Source organism: Pinus tabuliformis, chromosome 9 (genome assembly GCF_031772625.1).
Source record: "Pinus tabuliformis cultivar Carrire ecotype Pingquan chromosome 9, CPIR1, whole genome shotgun sequence".
NCBI lineage: Eukaryota > Viridiplantae > Streptophyta > Pinopsida > Pinales > Pinaceae > Pinus > Pinus tabuliformis.
In genome coordinates, this window is record NC_142307.1 from 936,557,055 (window position 1) to 936,583,562 (window position 26,508).

Consider the following 26,508-nt stretch of genomic DNA (forward strand, 5'->3'; position numbering starts at 1 on the left):
GTTGAATCCTAACTTTACTTTTAATAAAATTCCCATATATGTTTCTTTGATATATGTGTGTGTGTGTGTGTGTGCAAACAAAAAAAACAGAACTTATTAAACCTCGCTTTATAATTGTGGATATAAAATAGTTTTAATGCATATATGTTTGACTTTGAGATTTCTAGAGGAGATAAGTGTATTATTGATACCTTTGTATTGTTTTCATGCTCACATATTTACAAGGAAAGGAATTATGCTGGAGACAACTTGTCAAAAGATGGTCTCCTTTTGGAAAAGAATTTTTGGGCTATAATTGAACAAGTTAACAACTAGTCACATGAATACTTCTATCGTCCTATTAGGATCCAATCCGAGCGTCAAATGCAATCTAAGACTATTTACACATGGATCCACATATATTTATATATCTCTTTTAGCTTTACAACTCTTCTTTTAGTTGTGAGTTTTTTGTTGACACTCATGGACAATTATGTTATTTTGTATGCAAATGGGAAACTATGTATTTCGTTTAATTATGTGCCAAGAGGTGCTCTCTCGCCCAATATGGAAGAGATGTTGTAATGTCATCTCCTGTAAATATTTTGACTAGGTCAAACTATATAAAAATTAAATTAAATTAAAATTAAAACTAAATTATAATTATAATTATAATTAAATTAAAATTGAAGTAAAATAGTCAATTTATAGTTAGTGGTTTTTTAGGCTTCATTTTTTGAGAACTCATAATTTTTCCCATTGTGTGTGTGTGTGTGTGTGTGTATTTCATTCTCCATGTAAGTATTTGGTAATCCTAGTAATAAGAAGCTAAAGGCTTTAAACATGTATTCTTGTTGTCTAAAATATTCCGATTTTTCTAATTGTTTCTTTTGAGTATTATTTTGCTCTCAACTTGATGTATTTATGCTTTTTTAGAGAATTAGTTTGTAAAGTGAGGTTTTAGGGTTGATGATAAAGTTAAAAAAAGGTATCATTTTCTATTTCAGAAAATCCTCATATGATGGTTGAACAAATGTAATGGTTCTAGGCCGGATCACAACTTTTTTTTAATAAAATTCTCATATTTGTTTCTTAGAATATATATATATATATATGTATATATATATATATATATATATATATGTATATATATATATATATATATATATATATATATATATATATATATATATATATATATATATATATGTATATATATATGTATATGTATATGTATATATGTATATGTATATGTATATGTATATATATATATATATATATATATATATATATAGATAGATATAACAAAACAAAACTTAGTAAACCTCACTTTATAATTGTAGATACAAAATAGATAAAGTGAGGTTTACTAAGTTTTGTTATATATATATATATATATATATATATATACAAAACAAAACTTAGTAAACCTCACTTTATAATTGTAGATATAAAATAGTTTTAATGCATATATGTTTGACTTTGAGATTTCTAGAGGAGATTAAATATATTATTGATACCTTTGTATTATTTTCATGCTCACATATTTACAAGAAAAGGAAGTATGCAACAGACAACTTGTTAAAAGATGGTCTCTTTTTGGAAAATAATATTTGGGTTATAATTGAACAGTTTAATGACTAGTGATAGGAATACTTCCATCGTCCTTTCAGGGATCTAATCCGAGCGCCAAATACAAGTTGAGGTCATATACACATGGATCCACATATATTATATCTCTTTTGGATTTGTTTACAACTCTTGTTTTAGCTGTCATCTTTTTGCTGACATTCATGGACAGTCATGTTATTTTGTATGGAAATGAACAGCTTTCGTCTAATTGTGTCGAGAGGCACTCTCCAGCTTAGTATGGAAGAGATGTTGTAACGTGTCGTCTTGTCTTATCTTGTAAACATTTTGGCTCAGTCAAACTACATAAAAATAAAATAATAAAATACAAGTTAATTAAAATAAAATTGAAGTAAAATAGTCAATTTATAGTTGGTGGTTCTTTGGGCTCCAGTTCTTTAGAACCCATAGTTTTTCCCATGGTATTCTTATGTAAGAATATATATATGTGTGTGTGTGTGTGTAAATGCTTTACGTGTATTCTTGTTGTCTAAAATATCAATATTTTTGTTGTTTTCCTGATTTCGTCTAATTGCAGCTTTTGAGTACTATTTTTCTCTCGCCTTAAGGGCTTGCACTTTTGTAGAGAATTAGTTTGTGGAATGAGGTTTTATGATCCAAACTTAAACATGAACGCAACAAATTACATATATAACCATAAATACATAGATGTAGCAGAAATAACACTTCATTTCATTAATATCAAAATACTGAAATATGCTTACAAACCGAAAGGAAATAAACTAGCTTGGGCGATGGTAGCTTATCTCTGAGAAGAGATGTAGTGGCTACATGCCTCTAAACTGTGTTACAATGAGGCTCAAGGGCCTATTTATTATTGAACAACAAGGGAAAACCCTAAGCAACCAAAACACTAACCCCAGGAGATGGAACACTAAGAATTTGTGGGCCCCGTTGGGGTTAGTTAGGCAGCCAACTTCACGGGGTCGTAACTTGGTCATATTATCTCCGTTTGGTGCGTATGATACCTTGTTTGAAAGGTCTCTCCGAGTACTATAGGATTTGTGGTAGGCCCTTGTCTTTGGCTATGGGCCTGTTGTGGACCTCAAAAAAATTCCATTTAGGGGGTCAAAACTGCTCTGAAAGTTCAGGACCCGAAAAACTGCTAAAAATAGTAAATGTTGAAATAAACAAGGAAACATATGAAACTGATCTAGATGGAATAGGCGGGTGGCCACTAATATCCACCTAGATCATTTTAGGGTCTGATGATAAAGCACAATTAAGGTATCACTTTCTATTGCAAAAAATCCTCATATGGCGGTGACAACAGTGAGGGAACAAGTGGTCAAGGCAAAGAAGATGTTTTGAAACAGAGAGTATATAAATCTTCCATCTTTTTTCTTTAAACTTCATTACAACAAGTTTTCCTTTGTTTTCATTAGAGTTCCCTGGATCCAAGAAGAACTTCATGTATATGATAGTTTATAAAATGAGGCTTTAAGGTTTAATGATAAAGAAGAACTATGATATCATTTACTATTACATAAAATCCTCAAATGGAAGTGGTGATGAAGGAACGAGTGGTCGAGGAAAAGAAGGTGTTTCAAAACAAAGAGTATATAAATCTTCCCTCTTTTTCTTTAAACTTCATTACAACAAGTTTTCCTTGGTTTTTATTAGAGTTCCTTAGATCTCAGAAGAACTTCAACTTTATGCTTGCTCTGGAGACTTTGAAAATTTAGTTCTTTATGGCTTCGTTCTTTTCTAGAAAATTATAAGTGAGTAAAATGAGGTTTTAGGGTATGTGCTTTTGTAGAGAAATAGTTTGTAAATTGAGTTTTTAGGGTTTGATGATAAAATAGAACTAAGGTATCATTTACTGTTGCAGGAAACCCTCATATGGCGGCAGTGATGGAACGAGTGGTCAAAGTAGAGAACCGATTTATGGAGGTGGAGAATGAAGCACAGATGGAGGAGCGTCAAGCCAATTTCCAGCATTTTTGTCCAAGCTCTGCTTAAACGAACCATCCTTAATGGCTAGATGTTAGGAAGAAATCCCTCTGCAATACATTCTATGTGTAACTATCAATGAATTCCAGACTTGGCATCTATACGAGGAGATCAAACTTCTAGATTTGGTGGACACTAACATGCTTTCGAGCTACTCTAAAGAAGATGTGTTGAGGATTATTCACATGGATCTGACATTTTAATATTGTTCCATGGTAGTACAATTTCCTTAGAGCTTCATTAACATTCGATGCAAATAGGAAATTATTATGGGTGAAGTCATATCCCTTTTATCATTCAATGGATTCTTTTGAAATTTTGAAATTTATAGATTTTGAAGAAGGGCGACCCTTGATCAAGGCCCAAGGGAATGATAGTGGTTTCACAAGTTATTCACCCTCTAGTATCATCTACTATAGCATATCTTGTGAGTCTTATTGAAACACGGACTGCAATATTTTTTAGAACACTGATCAAAGTATTGTTAATATTCAAATGTCGTGAATGTGTCAAAGTATTTTGACAAAATTGATTTCCCTTCCTGTCAAACTTCTCAAATGAAAGTGAGTCCTCTTCTAAGAGAAAAGGATGTAACAAATATTTATGATGTACCATGGACAATTATTATATTATATGAGATGAATCATTCCCATGAGGATCTTAGAGCATGGTTATTCATTATTTATTATTATGTTAGAAGTATATAATATTTTAATTATAAAATGCAGTTATGGTTGGATAATGTTAATTTGGAAGCTCAGTGACAAATTCCAACCATGGGACGAGATTCCTCTTTTTGAGAGGACTAATTTTGACTATTGAAGTGCTCAATTTGGACAAGAGAAAGTGTGCTTTTGAATTAAATCCCACATGTGCACATTTGATCAGGTTGACCCTAAAGCAAACTAGACACCCTTGGAAGGCTATAAATACAAATTACCTCAACATAATTTGTACATTATCATGGAACATTGTTTTATTCTCTTCTTTGGTTTGGCTCACACAAGTTTGAGGCAAGTTCAAGCAGATTGGTTGGCACAAGTCCGAAATTGTAGGGTTTGAAGCTTGCATCTCTATTTTTAGGGTTTTGGGTCTCAGTCACAGGCATGTCATTGAGAAATTTTGACTAAAGTCATAGGAATCTCATGAAGAAATTTCGACTAAAGCCTTGCAGCACATGCATGATACATCTTCCCTATGACTGTAACCTAAAGGTTGAATTTCTTAGTTGACCGAAGATTTTTCCAGTTGATTGCAAAGTTCGACAACTGAATAAGGGTTTTGGATTATTGGCATGGTTGGGTTCATCTCATGGATATTGTCTAATTGATTTCATTGGATAGGTTTATGATGAAAGATATGGATCATTGTACTCTTTATTTGTTGAATCATTCAATGACAATGTAATAAGAAGAAGAATTTGAAAGGGTTATCCTCGTAGTGGGTTTTTCCCTAGTCTCCGACCAATCCTAGTGTCTCTATGTGTGAATGCTTTTCTTCTATTGTTCCTTTATGTTCCGTTGCATTAATGATGATGTTGTTATTTCTATATAATTGCATATGTTATTGAATAATGTTGTAAATCTGAATAATGACATGATCCTATGGGGTGAATTTAATATGAAAACATTGAAATGCAATTATCAAAGAAAAGAAAAATGTAGCCCTAAGAAAAACTAACATGGTATCATAGTTGGGATAAATAAATGTCATTGAAGATCACCCCTATGAAGACACCATTAATGGAAGCAAGAGAATATGGTGGAGACATAAAAGAATGTTAGGGTTTGAAGGTAACCCTAGGCTATTTGTGCATTAGGGTTTGTTGAATATTATGAGGTTAGGGGTTGGAAGAAACCCTGGTTTATGGCAAAGATTTGAGATATGCAATATAAAAACCCTAGCATGATCAATGTAAAGATGTTCAAGCACTTGTGGTATATTTGCTAAAGCAAATGAGATAGTCTCAATTGGGCCTCAGTTATCGATGAAGTTGATGAATATATTGAAGGCAACAATGTTATATGGATGATGGATAGTCACGTCTCTTGAAGGTTGGTTCAAGAGGGAGATGATTACCTCTCTTTGAAGGTAAGTACTTTATCGATTTATGTTAATCCTTTATGTGTTTACTTTTGTTTAGATAACTGATTATACTTCTTGCATGTATATTTGAGTACTTGGATACTTCTAACTCCTTGATGAGATGACATAAGTGGATCCTTCTTGAGGATCATGGCTAGTGCAGGAAGAGAAGAGCTAGCATTGGAAAGGGGAAAAGAGGCAATTGATGAAAGGTTGAAAAAGTGCTCCAAACTTCTAATGTCAAGATGCACAAGTATCTAAATACTACAAGGTATATATGATGTATTGTTTCAATGTTATGTTTCATCTGCAAATATTGGATGACAAGGTAAGCCCTAAGGTATGATGAATGAGTCATATTGCATATGAAAGTAGGTTTGATTCATGGCACTTATGATGAGATGGTGCACTTGGTATTGGACAAGTATCTTACATTCTATTAAGTCATGGTAAAGCTACTTAGAAACATTGATTTTTGATATACTTGCCAAAGTATCTTACATGATGAATTTCTAGATTTTGTGAAGCAAGCTAGATACATTGTTTTTTATATGATGACTTGATACTATTGTTAATGCTTGTGACAAGAATGATAACCATTTTGATAGAAGTGTAACAATAATATTTTTTCTCAAGATCCCCTTGTTGACCTTGGCTTAGTAATTTTGACAATATAGTAAATATGGATGCCCTAACTTGATAAAGCTATGTAAGTGATATTGTGTTCATGATCTTTGATGAAAGTTTGATGTCATGATGATGTAGTTGGTGATAACATGTTGTGGCCATGATGGATATATGTTCTGGAACTTGATATAGTTTGATTTCATGATCTAATAATTATGTTGATGAATGACAAATTTATGATAGATAAGTTGATAATGATGAAGTCTAAAGTGGTTGCACATTAAGAGGGAGAATCCTCATATGACCCCTTCATCTATTATAATTTGCATTATAAATATGGAAGATTCTTTACTGTTGAAATAAATTTTATGGACAGAAATAGACAAATATCTGACATTGTTGGTCTGCAATAAGTTCTGGTCTTAGAAGAGAGGGTTTCCCTTAGTCTAATCCATAGCCGCATGGAAGCAAGATTAAGAGTGCGGTGTAGCCTCTCAATCGCATGGAATAAATCCTATGGGCACGGTTATGCTTGTAGGTCACAATGATGAAGCTTTATGCATAAAATCAGGAATGCACCAGAAGTATAACAACCTTACATATATGGAGCAAGCATCAAAATGTCCTATGAGAAGGAAAGTTTGAATGTTTGACTTACTATAGAGAATGTAAATGTGTTGACTAAACTTGTGTTTGCAAGGGACCAGAATATGCATATTAGTATGTTATTTTGATTTGATCATTGAAGTTAGTATATGATAGTATTTGATAACAATTGCAAGGGTTTGACCTGATTTGGCTTATTGATTTAAATTAGTTGGCTTGGATAATTGATGATGCCTTAGAACTTTAACATGATGCTTGATGGTTCATAGACATGTTTTGGCTTATGGATTGTTTGAATTCACAATGATAACAAGTTAGATTTTTGGATCTGATTTGATATTTGCTGAATGATGATTTGCCTTTATGACAGTGCTATGTGGGTATAGTGACTTCCAGTGTTTGATGTTGACATTGATTTTGTATTGACTTCATTGGCTTTGGCACATTGGTTGAAGTATGAACAATTGTGACTTATCCTTGGTATATGCATTCACATCTAGTGATAGAAATAATTCATATTATGATTATGTGAACGACTTGATGGAATTTGATATTACTTAAATTTCTTGACATGACAATAGATGAATTCATGACTTGGTATTCGGATATGAGCTCTACCTATCACCTGGTCAAAAGAGTTTATTACAGTGATATTGGCAAAAACTTTTATGATTTTGATAGTAGTTTTGATTTTTCATCTAAGGCTTGATAAGCTAACTTGGTTGGTTTGACTGCATAGCGTTGATTTTTGTAAGGCTAAGCATATTAGTTTGGTCAAGTGTTGTGTTTGCATAAAGCATTGTATGAAGCAATATCCCCGAGCCTGGTATGTATGCATTGATAATTATGTGGTGAAGTCAGGAAGATGTGTCGATTCGAACATATACTTCAAAAGGGGTCCAAGGTTGTTTGGTTTTATATGTTGATGGTCTACTCTTGACAAGTAATGAGCCTCTGATGATCAAAGTAAGAGGAAGTTGGCTTTTGAAGCTCAAAATAATGAATCATAGCATGATGAATAACTTTTTGAAGTTTGGAAAAGAAAATCTATATCGTGAAGCTATTGAAGAGTTTTTGAAAAGTGGAAATGAAAATCCTTGGACACTATGATTGAATTTCAAGAAGTTAGGAAGAGATATTATTGAATCTGCCTTGGAAACTGACAGTCGATTGAAGCATTAATGTTTCGCGTGAACACTCATCCGTATATATATGTCTTCCATAGATACTCTTGAGTGAATTCATGATTGAGCCTCTTCATACACATTGAGATGTTTCCAAGCACACTTCGAGATATTTGCATGGGGTGATAGATTTTTGGTTTGGGACATTCTTCTTGTGATATGTGACTACATAGATATGTTGATGTTGTTTGGATCATTATTGATGATATGAGCACATCTAGTTGTTGCCTTAGTATGAGATCTGCCATGATATTTTTGGATGAGAAGTTTGTAGCTTTAAGCACGACCGAGATTGAGTACGATGATGCTAGCATGGCTAGCTATGAGACAAGTTGAAGAAGATCTTTGAGAGTTGTTTGAGAAGGTTTTGGATATGACAGGGATACATTGCGATAATATTGAGTGGGACCTGATTGGTAGAAAAACCTGTATATAGAGACTGGGATCTCTTCATATATTGAGACAATGTTGTTGTACAAGACAGACATAGACTTGTGGTTGTTTCCTCCGTGAGAGGGAGGATGAATAAGGTATCCTTTTGTGATATATATTTGTGTTCTAAGATAATATTTGATTTGATTTCTTACATGAATAGGAGACTGCTACTATTTATGACATGATGATATGAGCATGATGATATGTTTTTTATCTACAAAGTTCAGTGCTGATCGAGAACACTAAGCCAACCCTTCCCCCATGTCTGAGTTCCCAGGGTGATTAATTGAGATAGAGAGCTCATGGGGTTGAGAGAACTCTGAAAAATAGGTGTGCATGATCCCTACTATTGCAATAGGTCGGGTATCTCGCCTAACGTCACCCATACAGTGTGTGTGATCCTTTTCCTTTTTGACAAGTCGAGTATCTCCCCCTATCTTGGTATATTTAAAGTATACCCTAGTTGGCATCATACCCACAAGTTGGGTTTGTTGGGATTGTCCCTCCCCATCTAGCCAACGGGTTGAGGAGGCTTGGGAGTGTGTGATCCTTACCTTTGGTAAGTCAAGTACCTCACCCAAGCTCAGATTATGATGCAGGTGTTCTACCACATGACTATTGAGGGTCATTGTTGGGAAGATCAGTGGGAAATAAGATGGATTGAGATGTTCTCCCCCATATCCCCTATTGCTCGATATGGGGTAGAATATGTTTTGCTCCCCCATGAGATTCTAGGTTGAGATATGCTCTTCGATGTGATTTTGGGTTGATGTTCTCCTCTATGCGGTTCTGGATTGAGAATAAGCTCCTCGATATGGTTTCAGGTTGAGATGTGCTCTCTGATGTTGTTCCAGATTGATCTAGGCTCTACGATGTTGATGTGGGTTGTAGATTTGGCTCCTCGTTGATGTTTCCCAAGTGGTAGCATTGGGCTCCTCGTTGACAATGATTTCGAGTGGTGGCAGTGGCTCCTCGATGAATAGAGGGTGATAGCTTAAGCTCCCCTCTGATATCAAAATCTTCTTCTTTAGATTTGAGAATTTGTAGCATATGAGCAGAGACAATCAAGAGATAAGCATGAACAAGCAGAGATGAACCAAGATGAGCAGTGAGAAATTTTATGTCAAGATACTTGAAACGGGATATAATTTGATACTTGAGATGATTACATGATGCAGTTGGAATTTATCCATAGTTGAGAGGGAGTGTTAATTTGGCAGCTCAGTGACAAATTCCAACCATGAGACGAGATTCCTATTTTCAAGAGGACCAATTTTGACTATTGAAGCGCTCAATTTGGACAAGGGAAAGTGTATTTTTGAATTAAATCCCACATGTGCACATTTAATCAAGTCGGCCTTAAACAAAATTGGACACCTTTGGAAGGCTATAAATACAAGTGACCTCAACCTCATTTCGACATTATCATGGAGCACTCTTTTATTTTCTTCTTTGGTTTGGCTCGTAAAGGTCCGAGTCAAGTTCACGCAGATTGGTTGGCACAGGTCCGAAATTGCAGGGTTTGAAGCTCACATCTCTGTTTTTAGGGTTTTGGGTCTTAGTTGCAAGCATGTCATGGAGAAATTTTGACTACAGTCGCAGGAATTTCATGGAGAAATTTCGACCGAAGCCTTTTAGCCAAATGCATAACACATATTCCTTGCGACTGGAACCTAAAGGTTAAATTTTTCAATTGACCAAATATTTCGCTAGTTGACAACATAGTTCCGGAGCTGACCTCAGTCAGTAACAGTTGATCACAGGATTTTGAATCAAGGTTTTGGATTATTGGGATGGTTGGGTTCATCTCATGGATATTGTCTAGTTGATTTTGTTGGATAGGTTTATGATGAAAGATATGGATCATTGTACTCTCTCTTTGTTGAATCATTCAATGACAATCTAATAAGAAGAATAATTTGAAAGGGTTTTCCACGTAATGGGTTTTGCCCTAGTCTTCGACCAATGCTAGTGTCTCTATGTGTGAATTATTTTCTTTTATTGTTCCTTTATGTTCCGTTGCATTGATGATGATGTTGTTCTTTCTATATAATTGCATATGTTGCTGAATAATGTTGTAAAATTGAATAATGACATGATCCTATGAGGTGAATTTGATATGCAAATGTTGAAATGCAATTATCAAAGTAAAGAACGATATAGCTCTAAGAAAACAAACAGGTAATTTATTGTATATTATGCGTTATTTTGAATAAGATATTAGTTAGCTTCAAAGCATAGTGAACAATAAATTATGGTTGTGCACTATGAAGAAAAAGTAATACAGATGCCACTTTAGCTCAATATCTCAATCTAAACAATTTTAAAAGAGAAAAAGCACCCAACCAAAGATTTAAAAACAAAATAAGCATAAATCCAAGTAAACCTTCTGCATATTCATTGTTGAGTTTTAACTTTAAAAGACATGTAATATTTCAAATTTGTTGTTCAAGAACCTAATCCACAAGTAACTACTCATTTTTCAAATAAGGAATAATGGGAAGATAAAAAGAAAAAAAAAAAATGAAAGATTAATATCTCTGATTAGAATTATAATTTCACAGAATATTTATTAAATTTTAATATATATATATTAAAAATCAAAATATAAAAATATATTTATTAAAATTTAATATAAAAAATCAAAACATCATTAAACAATATTCATATGACAATTAATTTATCATAAACCATAAAAGTCAAGCCACCGTTTGTTTATCAATAACTTCATTAATAAAAAAGTGTGGATTATTAAAAAATTTAATCATAGGAGAATTTTATATAAATTCGTTAATTATTTATAAAAAAAAAAAAAAATTGATTAATTTGATGAACCTGAAATTTGTGTTTTCAAAAAGTGATGTATTTTAAAAAGGTTGTAATTATTATAATTATATTATATTATTATTTTAAATAATTAAATTTTATTCTCGGATATTATTGTTAGTAGTTTTGAGAGAAAAAATGCATCCGAGGAGCGCTAGGTTTCCTACGTTGCACTCTTTCCCGCGGCGATCAACAAACTCTAAATCTCAGTTCTCGATGAGATATGGTTTGGAGATAGATCTGCAGGGGTGGGATAAAGGCAGTCTGGATCGGACTTCGGTGAATTATTTTCTTGGAGGCTTCCTTCTACGTTGGATCTCTCGCTCAAAACCCCAGATCCATCACCCTTCTGCAGTTTTCTTGTTGCAGTGGTGTTAGGTGAAATAGCTGCCTGCGTAGCTCAATGGATCCCTTCAACCTCAAGGTACTTGAATTTGAGGCTGAAGGAAACAAAATCGGGGTTGGTAAAGTAGATCTAGTCAAGGAGGTTCCACTTCAAGCTCGCATGAAAATCCTATATTGTCAACCAAAACCAGATTTGGAGAATCCTCATTCGGATCTGGTCATGAAGAAGACGTTTCAGATTCTTTTTTTGAGAACCCTGAAACGGAAATCGGCTATTATCAAGGTTCGAGTGAGGTATCAGGTTCGAAATCTGAAGCAAACTATTCAGAATAGGTTGGGAATCTTGGTGCAGCTACAAAGTTTGATTTATGCAGGGAGAACATTGCAAGACATCAATCAATTGCAAAATTATGGAATCGGATGAGATGCATCCAATTCCTTAAACCAAAGGCTACGAGGTGGCTGCCCTGGCTCCAGTAATTCAAAGGGTCCAGCTTCATAAAGGATGCGATCAAAAGAAACGCAGAGACATAAATTGTAAATTTTTGTTTTTAATGTATAAATAAATTTAATGTTTATTTTAAAATATTATTATATTTTAATTAATGAATTTTATAGATGTACTCTAGTTTAATATGGTAGAGATGTTGTAATGTAATGTCTTGTTAAATATTTTAATGGGATCAAATTACATAAAAATAAAAATAAATAACAAATAAAAAATTATATTTATAATTAATAATTAGTAATTAAACCAATTTAGATCCATCTTAACTCCAGATTTAGCAAGCACCTAGATGGATGAAATATCTTGAGATACAAACCTCTTTTAGAGTCAAAAGAAGTTTGATTCCTGTGGGCTCTTGGTAGATCCAGAGTTAACATAGATATATTGATTCCTCTGGGCTCTTGATAGATTCAGAGTTAATATGGATGTAGCAATCTACTAGATTGAAATGACTACATGTTTTTTTTATACTCTCCCAGTCCCCTCTATTTGCTCACTCATAGATAAATATGCTTTTATTCCTAATTTCTAAATTTTACTTATAATTTTTAGCAGTGTAATATTTATTTCTTTACAGGTTGTTGTGGATGGAAAATGTATAGTTTTTTTTATCACTTTTATCCTCCTGCTAGCTCTTAATGTAAAGCTTCTTAAATGTGGTAATACAATACATTCTTGAAGTGTATAAGTAGAATGCAAAATAATCATTTTAATATGAATTAAATTACTGGTGTTTTTCTTCGGGAAAAAATATTTGACTTTGAGCTAATACTAATGAAAATTTTATCCTCACGCTAGCTCTTAATGTAAAGCTTCTTAAATGTGGTAATACAATACATTCTTGAAGTGTATCAGCAGAAAGCAAAATAATCATTTTAATATGAATTAAATTATTGGTTTTTTTTTTTAAATATTTGACTTTGAGCTAATACTAGTGTAAAAAATCAATCAAATTTGTTTTTCATTTTTGGATATTAAAATTTTAGTATTTTATTAAATATGTTTATATAATCATTAATTTAAATCTAATTATAATTAATTATTTCAGAAATATAGTATTTTAATTATAATTTTTATTATAATTTGAGATTGGTAATTATTAATATTAAAAATAAAATTTAATATATTTACATAGTAAAATTTAATATATTATAATATAATTATTATAAAGAAATTCGAACACATATTAGGATTGGATCTTGATCGACCTATAATTTGTTTAAAATAATATTATTTTTTACTAGAGGAATTAACCACTACCTCAAGGTGTCCCCATGCAAATTGAATGTTGTCCAACAACGAAAAGGTTTTTTCTTTTCACCATTAAATCCAACCCCTTAGGGATGTTTGAAATAATATTGATACCAATGTCCTTTCTTTTAACCATTAAATCCAACCCCTTAGGGATGTTTGAAATATATTGATACCAACATAGGTCCATGTTAACCCTGGATCCATCAAATATCTAGATGGATCAAATCTCTTAAGGTGAAAACCTTTTTTAAACTGCAAAACTTCAAGAAAGGTTTGCACTTTCAAAGATTTGATCCTTCTTGATGCTTGATAAATCTGGTGTTAACATTGATCTATGTTGGTTATCTCTCTCTCTCTCTCTACACACACACACACACACACACACACACACACACACCATGTGTCAACTACATGCTAAGCATGGAAGGAACTACACCTCTTTTCATGCTAAGCATCTACAACCATGGCATTCATCAATCGGGCTTCCAAAAGATAAATACAAGGTATGGAGCCCTGAAATATCTTTGAATTCATCTTAAGCATAGTGAAAAATATCTTTTTGTGCAGAAATCAAGGTTCAAATAAGCAAGCAGTCGAAATCTAACCAAAAGTTCCAGCACACGCATTTCCTAAAGTTGTCCTCCCATGTGTGGTTGTCAAGTAAGACCAATGTGTTTATCTCCATGTCTCATTCAAAAAAGGTGGTTTTTGATTTAATGGTGTAATGACCAAGGTGGTGAGTACGTCTAATAATCACAATGGAGAATTGGAGTTGTAGTTGGGATATCTAGCATTGCACATTGAGTCTCATCGCTATCACCCCATAACCATACTACACCTTGAAATCACCTCCATTTAAAAAAAGTAGTGGTAATCTCTTTGTCAATCAGGTGCATGACACAGTGAGGGTCTATAGGTGCATTGAAGGTTGCTATAAAATTATTGCAAGTTGCTACAAGAATTGTTATAGATAGCTACATGATTGCAACATGGTTTACTATAGGACTATGTTATGTTGCCAAATTTCCCTCGCTAAGAAATTGAACTCTTTACATATGTTGAAAGTTTGGTGCCAAAAAAACTCTTGACTTTCCTATTCCTAAGAGAATTATACAGTTTGCATAACTTGTTCTATGTCAAACTAGGTATACAGACTGCATAAAAATCTATTTTGTGTCAAACAGTGAGTAGTAGGAAGAGTTTTTGTTTAATTCCAAAATTGTTGAAGATAGGTGGTTAAAAGACCCTTTTTTGTCCATTAAAAGAACATAAAGGTGTTGTAACAAAAAACCTTATCTCCTATAGCAGCACAATAACACCATTTTGTCTCAAAATTGTTACAACCACAAAGAAACAAACCATTTAGTTCAACTGAGCCTTTAGGAATTATAAGAAGAAAAATCTCTAAGTGTGGTTTGAGAATTAGCCTCTAAAATCTTACTGTGTGAACCCTGTAATATATAGTTCTATTTATTCTCTTCCTAATAATGACAGGTAGTTTTAACAAAAGGGAACCCACTGCCACCAGTAGGATTTACCAACACCCTAGAGTTGTTTCTATATTTTAAAATTTCCATTAGTTATGGTTCTTTGAAAAGCTTAGAGTCTTTAATGATGAAGTGGCAATGGAATTTGCCATGAATTTACAGATTCCTAAGGGGCATGATATTTTCACTGCGGTCAAAGGGTTGGTGACGTACTTCAATGAATAATTTATGAGCAGAATTGCAACCCTTCCCAAAGGGTTTTAGTGGAATAAGGAAGAGAGGAAGGAACCCAACACTGCCAAGAAGGGGTTTTTCTTATAAGATGAAAATCCTAATGAGAAAAAAAATTGGACTAAGGAGCGATATCTTGCTTGATCCCTGAGGTGAGGTAGCTTACCATATCCTCAAGTACATCTCTTGTGAGGGAAATTTGAGCATAGTTTATGCTTACCAATTCAAATTGTTATATCACCTTAGATTCCAAGCCCCCCCTCCCAACCTTTGAATTATTGAGCATCCCATTATTTCTCCAACAATATTTGAAGGAGATGAGAACTAAAGTGAAGGAAAAAAAGCACAAGTATTTGGCCCATCATGGCCTGATTAAAGTAATTGTAACTAATGCATTAGAAGGATTGCAACATCCCATTTCTTACACCAATTTTTTAGACATGGATAGGCATGCCTTTTTGGAAGCATAGTAAGAACTATGCAAGCTTAAAAAAATAACAGTTAAAAAGAGGAAGGGGAATGAAGTAGTCGTTGAGTAATTTAATTGTTGGTTAAATTAATTCATTAAATTAGCGACCAAGATTTGTTAACTTGTGAAGTGTATGTGCACTATATATCCTAGGAGATTTATTTTCGATTAAAGATTTAAATCTAAAGGCAAAATGTAAATTGTAACTATTCAAGACTAACTCTTAACAAATTATGCACATGTTCTTTATGTAAAATTTATCTAGAATAAAATTGGTCGAGTTCTCTTCACTAAATCACCTCACTAATGGGAGGTCATGGGATAAATTCTCCTCAACTCCCTCAGGGTTAGACTCTTCTAATAAGTCGATGGGATGTGATCCCCTTGGGTGGATCTTCCCGTATATTTCCTTGGGCAAAAAGATTTATCTAGACTAACATCAACTTCAAAACCAACTATTATAGAAACCAAGAAATTAAGGCATATTATTCTAAGAGCTAAAATTGAAAGTCTATTCTATCAAACTGGAATTAAAAGTCTATTCTACTTTAGCAGAATTGAAATCCTATACTATTGTGCAAAATTGAAATTCTAAATTATCAAACAATCGAAGGAACTCTGTTCTAGTGAAATTGAAAGGAAATGGATCTATTCTACTTCTAGTCTACACATATTGAAAGAAACCCTATTCTGAAAGTGCATAAGAAATATAACTATTCAAAGCAACACTGAAATTAACTTGGAAAGAAGTGATTAAAAATATTTGCAGATTACCAGTGTGCACAATATTAATTAGAGTTAATCCAAACATGAACAATAAATCTGAGACTAAGCAGGAATTTCAAATGTGCAAGATGATAAAATAAATATTTTTGGTGTTTTATTTTAATGTTGAGTGCCCAACCTGTTGCAATCAAAACATCAATAAGTGCATGAAAACAAAGTATAAACTAGAATATAAAGCATCTAACTAATTAAAACTAGATCGAAAGAACTATTAAAGAGAGAATGAAATCAAACAATACTATGATATCTCACAACTCGTCACAGGGCCCTCCGGGTGAGCACAAAGCATGGAAGTTCAAATCAACAAATTAGATCACCAACACATGTGTATAGGAACAATGTAATTGTATTTACTGGAAATAAGGTATTAGGGAGTAACAATAATTACATAGCTTAAAACTTGATTATATTTGCTTTAGATCGAAGCAATTTATATTTTTCTTAATCAACAACTTCAAGAGAAAATAACACCAAGAGGAAAGTTCCTCAATTGATGCTTAGGTTTCCTAATCAAAGCAGAAAGTCTATTCTTCATGATTTGCTACGAGAAGAGAAAACCATGAAGGTTATCGATCAACACATCATCATATTTAGATCTCGAATCTCACTCGCTTGATTCCACACTCACCTGTTGATGAAATTGTTTCCCTTGTAGTCCTGCATGAGAATAGACCATGCTTGACTTTTGCTTTTACCATTCAGATTCTCGAATTCTATGATCTTCCAGGTTAAGAATTATATATGAATATCCTCACTCTTTACATTTGGCACTTATGCATGTATCATATTCATCTTCAAACTCTTGGGAACATGTTCAACCTTGGACTTAGCTTTGGAAATTCTGATTAGCTACGGAAAATGTACATTTCGGTAGCCATAGAAATATTTCAATCAATTTCACAAAGAAATTACAGATTATGAGTTATGAATGAATGATACCTTATATTATAGTTGAGGATGACTTGGATGACCTTATAACTTGTAAATGTAGCAAAAACATATATGGAATAAGTGAAAAGAAAGGGAAAAAGGGTGTCAAAATGAGGAAAATTCAGGGATCCAACATTCCCCCACGCTGAAGATGTTTCTTGTCCTCATGCAATAAAATTCAAAATTGAATAGATGTCTTGTCACTGAATTGTCTCTGATGCTTGGATTAAAACATCCAAGTTTGTTGGTGTTCCCTTGCTTTATACATTGAGTTACCATCTAGGCTTCCTCATTAAAAAAATTCCTTGAAATCCCTTGAGCTTCAATCTAAGACCCTTGTTATTTTCCTTAAGCTTTCAATTCATTTTGTACCAATAACACATCCTGAGCAACATAGCCTCATTTTGAGCTTTTTTTATTTCATTTTCATCCTTGATGTGTCTATTCAATAGCTCCATTTCATACACTTCTTTCTTTAAGGAATTGATAATGTCTTGTTCTTTGTGAGAAGTATCAGGATTAGTCATAGGAACAAAAGAACATATACCTTTTTCTACAGCCTTTGTTCTAGAGTCTCCAAGTAATCATAGACCTTTTGTTGAGCAACATCAATTTCAGGAGTCTTTCTTGTTGGACTTTGATAAGATAGAGTTTCTACTATTACTTTTGTTTCAGCATTGTCTCCTTCATCAAGATCAATGGTTTTTGGATATCCTTGACTCTTCTACTGATATGAACGCTTAGAAATCCTTTTTCTTCTCCTTAGTTTTTGTTCAGGCTCGGCTAGTTTTGACATGGTTTTTCTTTTATTGCCTTGCTTCTGCACTTTTCTTTGATTTTATTTTGTTGTCTTTGGTTGCTCTGCATCTTTGCTAACTTTCTATCTTCTAACATTGTCTTGATTATTTTTCTCTTTTACTTCCTTCAAAAACTGGCTCAGGGCAAAATCATCTTCTATTTCATCATGTGGAATTTTCATTTTTACTAGTTCATTATCTGACAAACCCTTAGCTTTCTTCTCTATAGACTCAGGGTTCGAGTTTCTAGAAACCCTATATTAGATCCTTTAGTCTTTGGTTTCTCCTCTTCTTCTTAAACTTCTATGAAATGTTTTCTAACAAAAAAATCTTAATAATTATCACTGATGATCTTTAAGTATGCCTCAACAAGAATTTTTACCAATCTGTGGTGATACAAATCCCTGTCAATATTTCTAGAGTCTCTTTGTATATCAAAATATATCATTTTAAGAATCCACACCAAGTAGTATGGTATATTTAACTCCTTCCCTTTAATAAAATGAATTAGCAATCTATCATGGTAAACGGGTAGGGTTACAAATCCACCTTCACAAGTAAGAAATTTATGAAGCACTAATAACAAGTTTCTCCATTAGATTTGAGTGTTGTGACTAGAATTCATTTCTTGAAAGATGAAGTGTCCATTCTTGGATTGTGCAAGAAGGTCTTCTATTGTTCATCCTTAAGTCTTTAATTTTTAAACCAACTTTCACCATATCTTGGGAGCTCTCTCGCCTATGCTATGAAGGATTATTTGATTTTAAACGTTATATCCCCAATCTCAACTTCCACACCATCAAACGCTTTGGTGACTTCAACATCATAACCATAAAACTTTTCAAAGATATTAAGCCATCATGCCTTTCGCAATTTATCTTTGACTTGTGGGTAAGCGCTCAAAAAATTTGTTCCATTTGGCTCATATTGGATAATAACACCCATTGTGAAAGAGAAGTTGTGCCCCTGAATTTTCGCTTTTGACAGAAGTGGATAGGGGAATAAGAGATCAAATGGGATGATTTGATGATGGCAGAGTCAGAGTAAAATAGGCCATTAATGCAGTGCTAGAGTTTCAACGAGACTCTTCCTTTTGTATTAATGATCATCCATGATTCAATAGATTTTCTTTTACAGGAACATTGGGGTTTGGAAGATTTTGAATGATTCGTATGTGGCGGAAGATATTTATGACACGATAGAATGGATGAAATGGGATATAAGTATGAGTAATGGAATAAGGCTACAAGTAAGGTCATAATTTGGGTCATTATGTTAAAAAGGTGTATCATAATCACTCAATAAACTCATAAATCTATTGCTTCCTTTAATGAAAATTGATTTAATATCATATGTGCATACCTTTTGATGTACTTACTTCCCTTTCTTGCAAGTTCATGATGCCTTGTGAATGCTTGTTGGTTGAAAGTGCTTACAGGTCTATCATTGGTTGTAGAATGTGAAATTAGCTACAAAATGAGGAAGATTCTACAGTTGTGCATTTAGCTTTACTATTTTCTTGAAAGTTGTTGTTGTTGCAGAAAGTTGATAATCTTTTTTGATGATGCTGATGAATGCTGACATTTCTCTTTTAAAGGAGAAACAAATTCTTCCAAATATTTTATTAGAACTCCAAAAACTTATTTTTTTAAAGATGGAAGGGGGAACAAAAGAAAATGGGAAAAAGAAAAAGAAAAATCTGAAAATCTAAGCTGCCAAGGATCCCTTGGTTTTCAGTTAGGATTTTCTGCATAGGAATGCCAACAATGTTGGTTTTCATACCTATGTCTTTTTCTTCTTCTTCTTCTTCTTTTTTCATTTTTATTTTTATTTTTTTAATTTTCCTTTTTTAATATATATATATATATATATATATATATATTCTTTTAGAGAAAAATAAATTACAATTCTTTTGGTGGTAGGGAAGGAGAATCTCCTTTCCTTACCAACTTCAGATCAAAATTCTCTTGCAGATGTTTAACAAATTATTCTTTTGTTAAGGGCTAATGATATAATTTCAGTCTATGCCCATTAACAAGGAAGGTCATATTTTATTCATCAATAGTCCTTATTCTAATTGTTCCATTATCAAAAACAATTTCTATTACACATGGACCAAGGCAATGTGTCTGAAATTTTCCTTGAAAACCTTTGAATTTAGAATAAAAAAGAGCCCAATCACCCGCCTTGAAGTTCTTGACTTTGATGAATTTATCATGCCACTTGGTTCTTTGTTGTTGGATTGCATTCTTTCATTGTATGGCATCTTGTCAAATCTCATCTAGCTCATTCAGTTGTGCCAGTCTCTATTTTTAAACTTCAAATAGATCAAGTCCCAACTTTGTTTCTATCTTGAAGGTATCCATTTGGACTTAAATTGGAAGCAAAATTTGGTTCCCATAAACAAGCTCATAAGGAGTATGTCCAATAGTGTTTCTCCATGTGGTGTGGTATGCCCAAATAGATTCTAGAAGCCTTTTTTCCCAATCTCTTTTATGGAAATGTACAATCTTGGCCAGTATAGCTTCAAGTACTTAGTTGGTAGATTTCACTTTCCCATTGGCTTATGGATGTTATGGAGTGGATTTCTGATGTTTGATCTTGTATTGCTCTATAGTTTTTTGCACCAACTTAGATGTGAATTGAGCACCTTGATTTGTCATAATTTACCTTGGGACACCAAAAGGAGTGAAAATATCCTTAAAAATAAATCGAACTACAACATTTTCAGTAGAAAAAGGAAGTGGCTTAGCTTCTACCCACTTTGCAACTTAATTTATACAAACAAGAATGTACCTCTTTAGTTTGGATGGAGGATTGATTCCAGACCAACAAAATCTAGAGCCCATTTTTCAAAAGGCTCTATAAGTACTGAGGTTGTAGAGTCATCTTGTCTAATTGAATGGGTTTACCCATTCTTTGGCAGTTATCACATCTTTTGACATATTCCTTGGTATCTCTAAAAAGAGAAGGCCAATAATATCCCAAAATAAGTACCTTATATGTGATTCTTTCAACAACAAAGTGTCCTCCACATGGTTCATAATGGCAATCTTTTAATATCTCTTATAATTCATCCTCTCGAACACATCTCTGGGTAATCAAATCAAGTCTTGTTTGGTACAATTCTCCCTCTATCCATGAGTAGGGTACATTAACTTTGATGACTTTATGTTTTTATCTAGCTAACAATTATGGAGGAAATTGTCATGTATCCAAATAGCTAACAATATCTAAAAACCAAGGAGTTTTAGTAGACACTACAAAAAGAGATTCGTCAAGAAAATTCTCCTTTACGGGAGTATCAATTTTATCATTATGCATCCTGGAAAGGAAATAATCAACTGTGTTTTCCTTTCTTAACCTATCCAAGACAGTAATATTGAATTCCTGTAACAATAACATCCATCTAGTGATCCTACCATTAGTAATTGGTTTATTCATTAAATATCTAATAGCAGAATGATCTGTATGAATGCAAGTTTCGAAACTAGTAATACAATGTCTAAACTTAATGATGGCATGAACAATAGCTAAAAAATCATTTTATGTAATTGTATAATTTAACTCTGTTGGAGTGAAATTTTAACTTGTATAATAAATAACATAAGGATTTAAGTCTTTATGTCCCAATATAGCTCATAAAGCTATATTTGAGGCATCAGTTGAGATATGAAATGGGAGAGACCAATTTGGCCCTCTTAAGATTGGTGCTTCAATAATTTCATGTTTCAATGGTTCAAATGCCTTTTATAAATCAAAATCACAAACAAAACCACAATATTTTGTAAAAAGTTTAAAAAGTGGTGAAGCTATTTTGTGAAGTTTTATATGAATCTTCTTGATCAGGGATCAAAACTATGCTAAAAAATAAAAGTGTTCAAATTCTCCCGAAATTGGCACCAAATTGTAGATCTCGACGTTTTGATACCAATGACGTTGTAATTGCCTCAATCCGATATCATATGAGGAATTTATCGCGTTATGAAGATTTTGGCAAACAATAAAAAAAGTAAGCTTGCAGGGTTGACTAGCCAGTGTAGGTTTCCACGTGGCATTCTACACTCTAAAGTGGTGTTGACATCAGTAAAGTGACTATGCAGCACAAATCCAATTATAATTGGACACGTGGATTTTCTGTACAACAACAGCTGGCACAATTTGATTGGTTGATGGTGTTATGGATTGGGCCAATCTTAGAGTGACACATGGCCCAATCAATGGGCACCACATGGCACTCCGGATAGGGAAAATTTTTAGTTTAGGTATGAATGAGCCTCCATGGGATTTGACTGCACGACCTCCACATTACTAATTGTTCGCTCTACCTTTGCGCCATATTGGTTCTTATTAATACATTATTGATGAGTTTTATTTATAGTGATGTGTTTTTGTCATTGGGGAGAGTGTCAAGCTGGTAGGGTCACCTGACCAGCCCAACACCAGGTTACATGGTTGTTGTATGTCATTGGATGAAGGTAGAAGGGGCGAGGAGTAAGGCCTTAGCCCATTTCCATTGTTTATAACGTAACCACCAGTGTAGAACATGGGAGGGGCAGGTGCATGGCACGTTGCCTGAGCCCAACCCAAGGCCACATTACACCTCATGCGACCAAGGGCGGGATCGGCGGGTGCATGGTGTCTGCCCCACTCCCCTTGGTCACATTGTTTTCCACATGATCGACCAAAAGTGCGGAGAATAAGGGCATGAGTGTCAAATTAACCATTCAACAAATTGCACAAGTATCATCAGGCTTTGTGGTCAAACATGTGCAGAATTGTCATTGTACAAGGCCGCCAGAGTCTAGATTTGTTTCCAGTTTTGACAGAAGGTCGATTTTGTAGAATAATTAGCAAGGAAATGAAGAAGGAGGCCTAACTTGGCCATTTTTCAACTTTTTTGAAACCAAGAAGAGCTTACATAGGGTTTCTTAGGTGTTATGGACAGAATGGGAATGTTACTTTTGCAATTTAAGCATTTTATGTTGATGCAATTAGATATTTGAACATATAATTTAAAGGGCCAACATTTGAATTTGGACCTGAAGACATAGCTCAGGAGGGGTGAAATTCGTCATCAAATTGTTGTTTTGTTATGTTGGATGTTGTCTATTTTTCACTATTTAAAATCTGCAAAATTTAACTAAGTTTATGTGCTTTTGCAATTTCAGTCCATTGCCCATAAGACATACACTAACTTGCAAAATTTTACAAGAAACCTTCAATTTTAATTTCAGATCAGTTTGGTATCAGCGCATGCTTTTTGTCAAGATTTGATAGTTTTTGCAACCCATTGATTTCCCAATATTGGATAAATGAAATTCACATTAAGCAATTTTTGCAATTCTTCTTTAACAACTTCTCTCAGGTTGGGATTCATCCTCCTCTGAGGTTGTCTTATTGGTTTGACATTTTATTGAATGTAGATATGATGCATACAAGTATTAGGATCAAATCTTTTCATGTCAGTGCATTCCCATGCCTATGTTGACGAATGCTTTTGTAGCATTCTTTATTAACTGTCTCCTTTGAAATTCTTCCAAATTGTCGTTAATATTTAAGGTTTTTCCCGGGTGAATTTCTACTAAGGAAATTCCAAACTTTTCCATAGAATGTAAAGCTAATTTAGATTGTCGAGATGAAAAATACTCAATAGTACATTTTTCTTAAAAACTTTGATCTTGCTCATAAATGAAGAAGAAACATTGTTATTCATCAAATTTATTAGTTGATCTTCTTCATCAATTTTTGAAATAGTAAATATTGGTTGAATACTTTCAAAGCCTTCGTCATCATCTTCAATCCAAACTTCACTTTCTATTTCAGTTATTGTTTTTGTAGGTGGATATAATGTGAATTTCTTAGTGGAACTTCCATCAGATATATACGTATCCTCAAATCTACAACTTATAAATGCATTAGTTGTAGATCCTAGCCAAGGTCTACCAAGGAACAATGGATGCCCTCCTAAATTATTCTTGGGAGTTAAAACCATAACTTCAATAGGATATTCCCATGAATCTAAATATATTGATACATCTTCTAATATACCATCAGGTTTGATAACATATCTATCTTTTAATTGTAATAAAGTTGGGGTATATTGAAGATTAGGAAGCTTCAATTGATCCATAGTATGTTTGTTGATGATATTGATAATGATGCAAATTTTTTACAATAGCGCTACCTGGATCTAAATATTTATGGACTATTTGTTTTTCTCATCATAATATTTGCAATCTTTCCTACTAATTGAATCTTTTTAATGTCTTTCATTTTTCTTCTTGGATTTTTAATGCATAAATCCTTTATTGTTCTTGCAAAGATGGGTATTTCCTTTATAGCTTGAAGCAAAGGAATTTTGATGCAAATGTTTTTCAATTCATCTAACATATTATAGTTAGGTAAAATTATTTTTCTTTCTACTCCCTTATCAATTTGAAGCCTTTCAAGAAAAGGAGGACTTTGTAAGGAAACATAATGTTTTTCTACTAGAGGAATTGTAGGAGTCGATTTTATTTGGTTGTCACCTAATTATGTGCGAACATATTCCTTTGGAGGAGTATTTTCTTGATTAAGTGATGTTTGTTTTCCAGGAACTTTATCCTCCTTATATTCTTGGATGACAACTAGTGGTGATTTATTTTGCAAGACTCGACGAGATCTGAGTTGGACATCACTTAGACCTAGAGGAGCTATCATATAAGCTTGAAATTTTTGACCCTCAACATTATAGATGGGTTGTTGAGGGGTTTTATTTTTCATATTTGGGAGTGGTTGCGCAAGTAATTGATTAGGTTTTGGAGGAAATGGAGTAGATGGCAAGGGAAGTGGTTGACTTGAAATTAGTTGGGGTTGGAATTGTGGTTGAGTAGGTTGTCGAGGTTGGGGAGGATAATAGTATTGAGGTTGGTATTGAGAATATAATGATTGAAATTGAGGATATTAAGGATTCCTACCATAAGAATGTTTCCAACCTTGTGACCAAGATGGGTTTTGAGGTTGAGGTGGTCATTTTTGCCAACGCATAGGTGTATTTCAATTACTTTTTGGTTGTGCATATGATTGATAGTGTGCATTGGGATCTTGTTCCATACCTAGTTGTCGAGGTTGCCAATGCCTCTTGGGAGAAACATCGCAAAGTGATTCAGCTTTGTGCGTTCGAGCTTCTTCTTGAAAAATAACCATAAGTATTGTTATTCAAGAACACTCATTTGTGTCATGATTTTCTGCACATATAAAACATATTTCAACATTGTTAAGAAGACATTCCCATAAAGCGTGTTTTTTCCTACATATAGGACAAAAAATAAAGAATGCAACATTCTTATCTTTTTGTGTGTTTTGTATCCTTAAAGTATATAGTTTTTCACTAAGATATATAAGGATATCAGTTTTAAAATTATAAAGCAAGTTTCCTAATTTTTCTCTACTTACTATTCTAAATGCAGATTTTCTTATTCTTGACATGACTAGATCTCTTGGGTTCTTACCATATTTTTCCTTTCCTCTTGGAATATGTTTGCACAACTCACAAATTTCTTTGAATGACAATTGATAGACATATTCCTTGCCCATCAAATTGAGAAGGTTGATCCATTTATCCCTTATGGATTTTAGCAAGAGAGCTTTTAATGCGTCTTCATATAAATTATGCAATTTATCCCTTTTGACATTGTAAGAAAATATTTCCACCGAATCTTCAAGGTTTTCATCCTCTTTTTGGACTAGCATCTTAAATATTTCATCCTTAAGGTCACGATGTATGAAATAATCTTTATATTTCTCCAAGAATATTATTTTCATATCATCCCATGTTCTAATAGAATGTGTTCCTAGACCCATGAACCACTTAAGAGCTCCATATTTTAGAGTATGACGAAATAATTTTAATTTTTGAGTATTGAGTAAATAATCATATGTCCTGCACAATACCTCAAACGCAAAAAGAAATGTTTCTAGATCTTCATTTCTTAACCGATTAAAATTAGGAAGGACAGATGGTGAGATATTTTTCATGATAACAATGGTATCTATATCTAAAATAGGGAATCCAAAAGGATCCTCCTCATGAAAAACTCTATCATCTCCTCTTCCACCTCGTCCTCCTCTATTACCTCCTCTCCCTCTCCCTCCACAAATCCTTGGTATTTCCTCTCCATTGTGTACTTCTCTTTCTTCTTCTCTTGCAATTGTAGATTCTTCAAAGATAATATAAGCCTTCAAAAATAGGGTTGTCTACTTCTTCTTCCTTTGGTTCCTCTACTAATGGTATTTCAAAAAAGATTTCATCTTCTTCCTCTTCCTCTTCACTAAGTACTTCTAAGACCTATTCGAAGAGTTGTTCACCTCAATG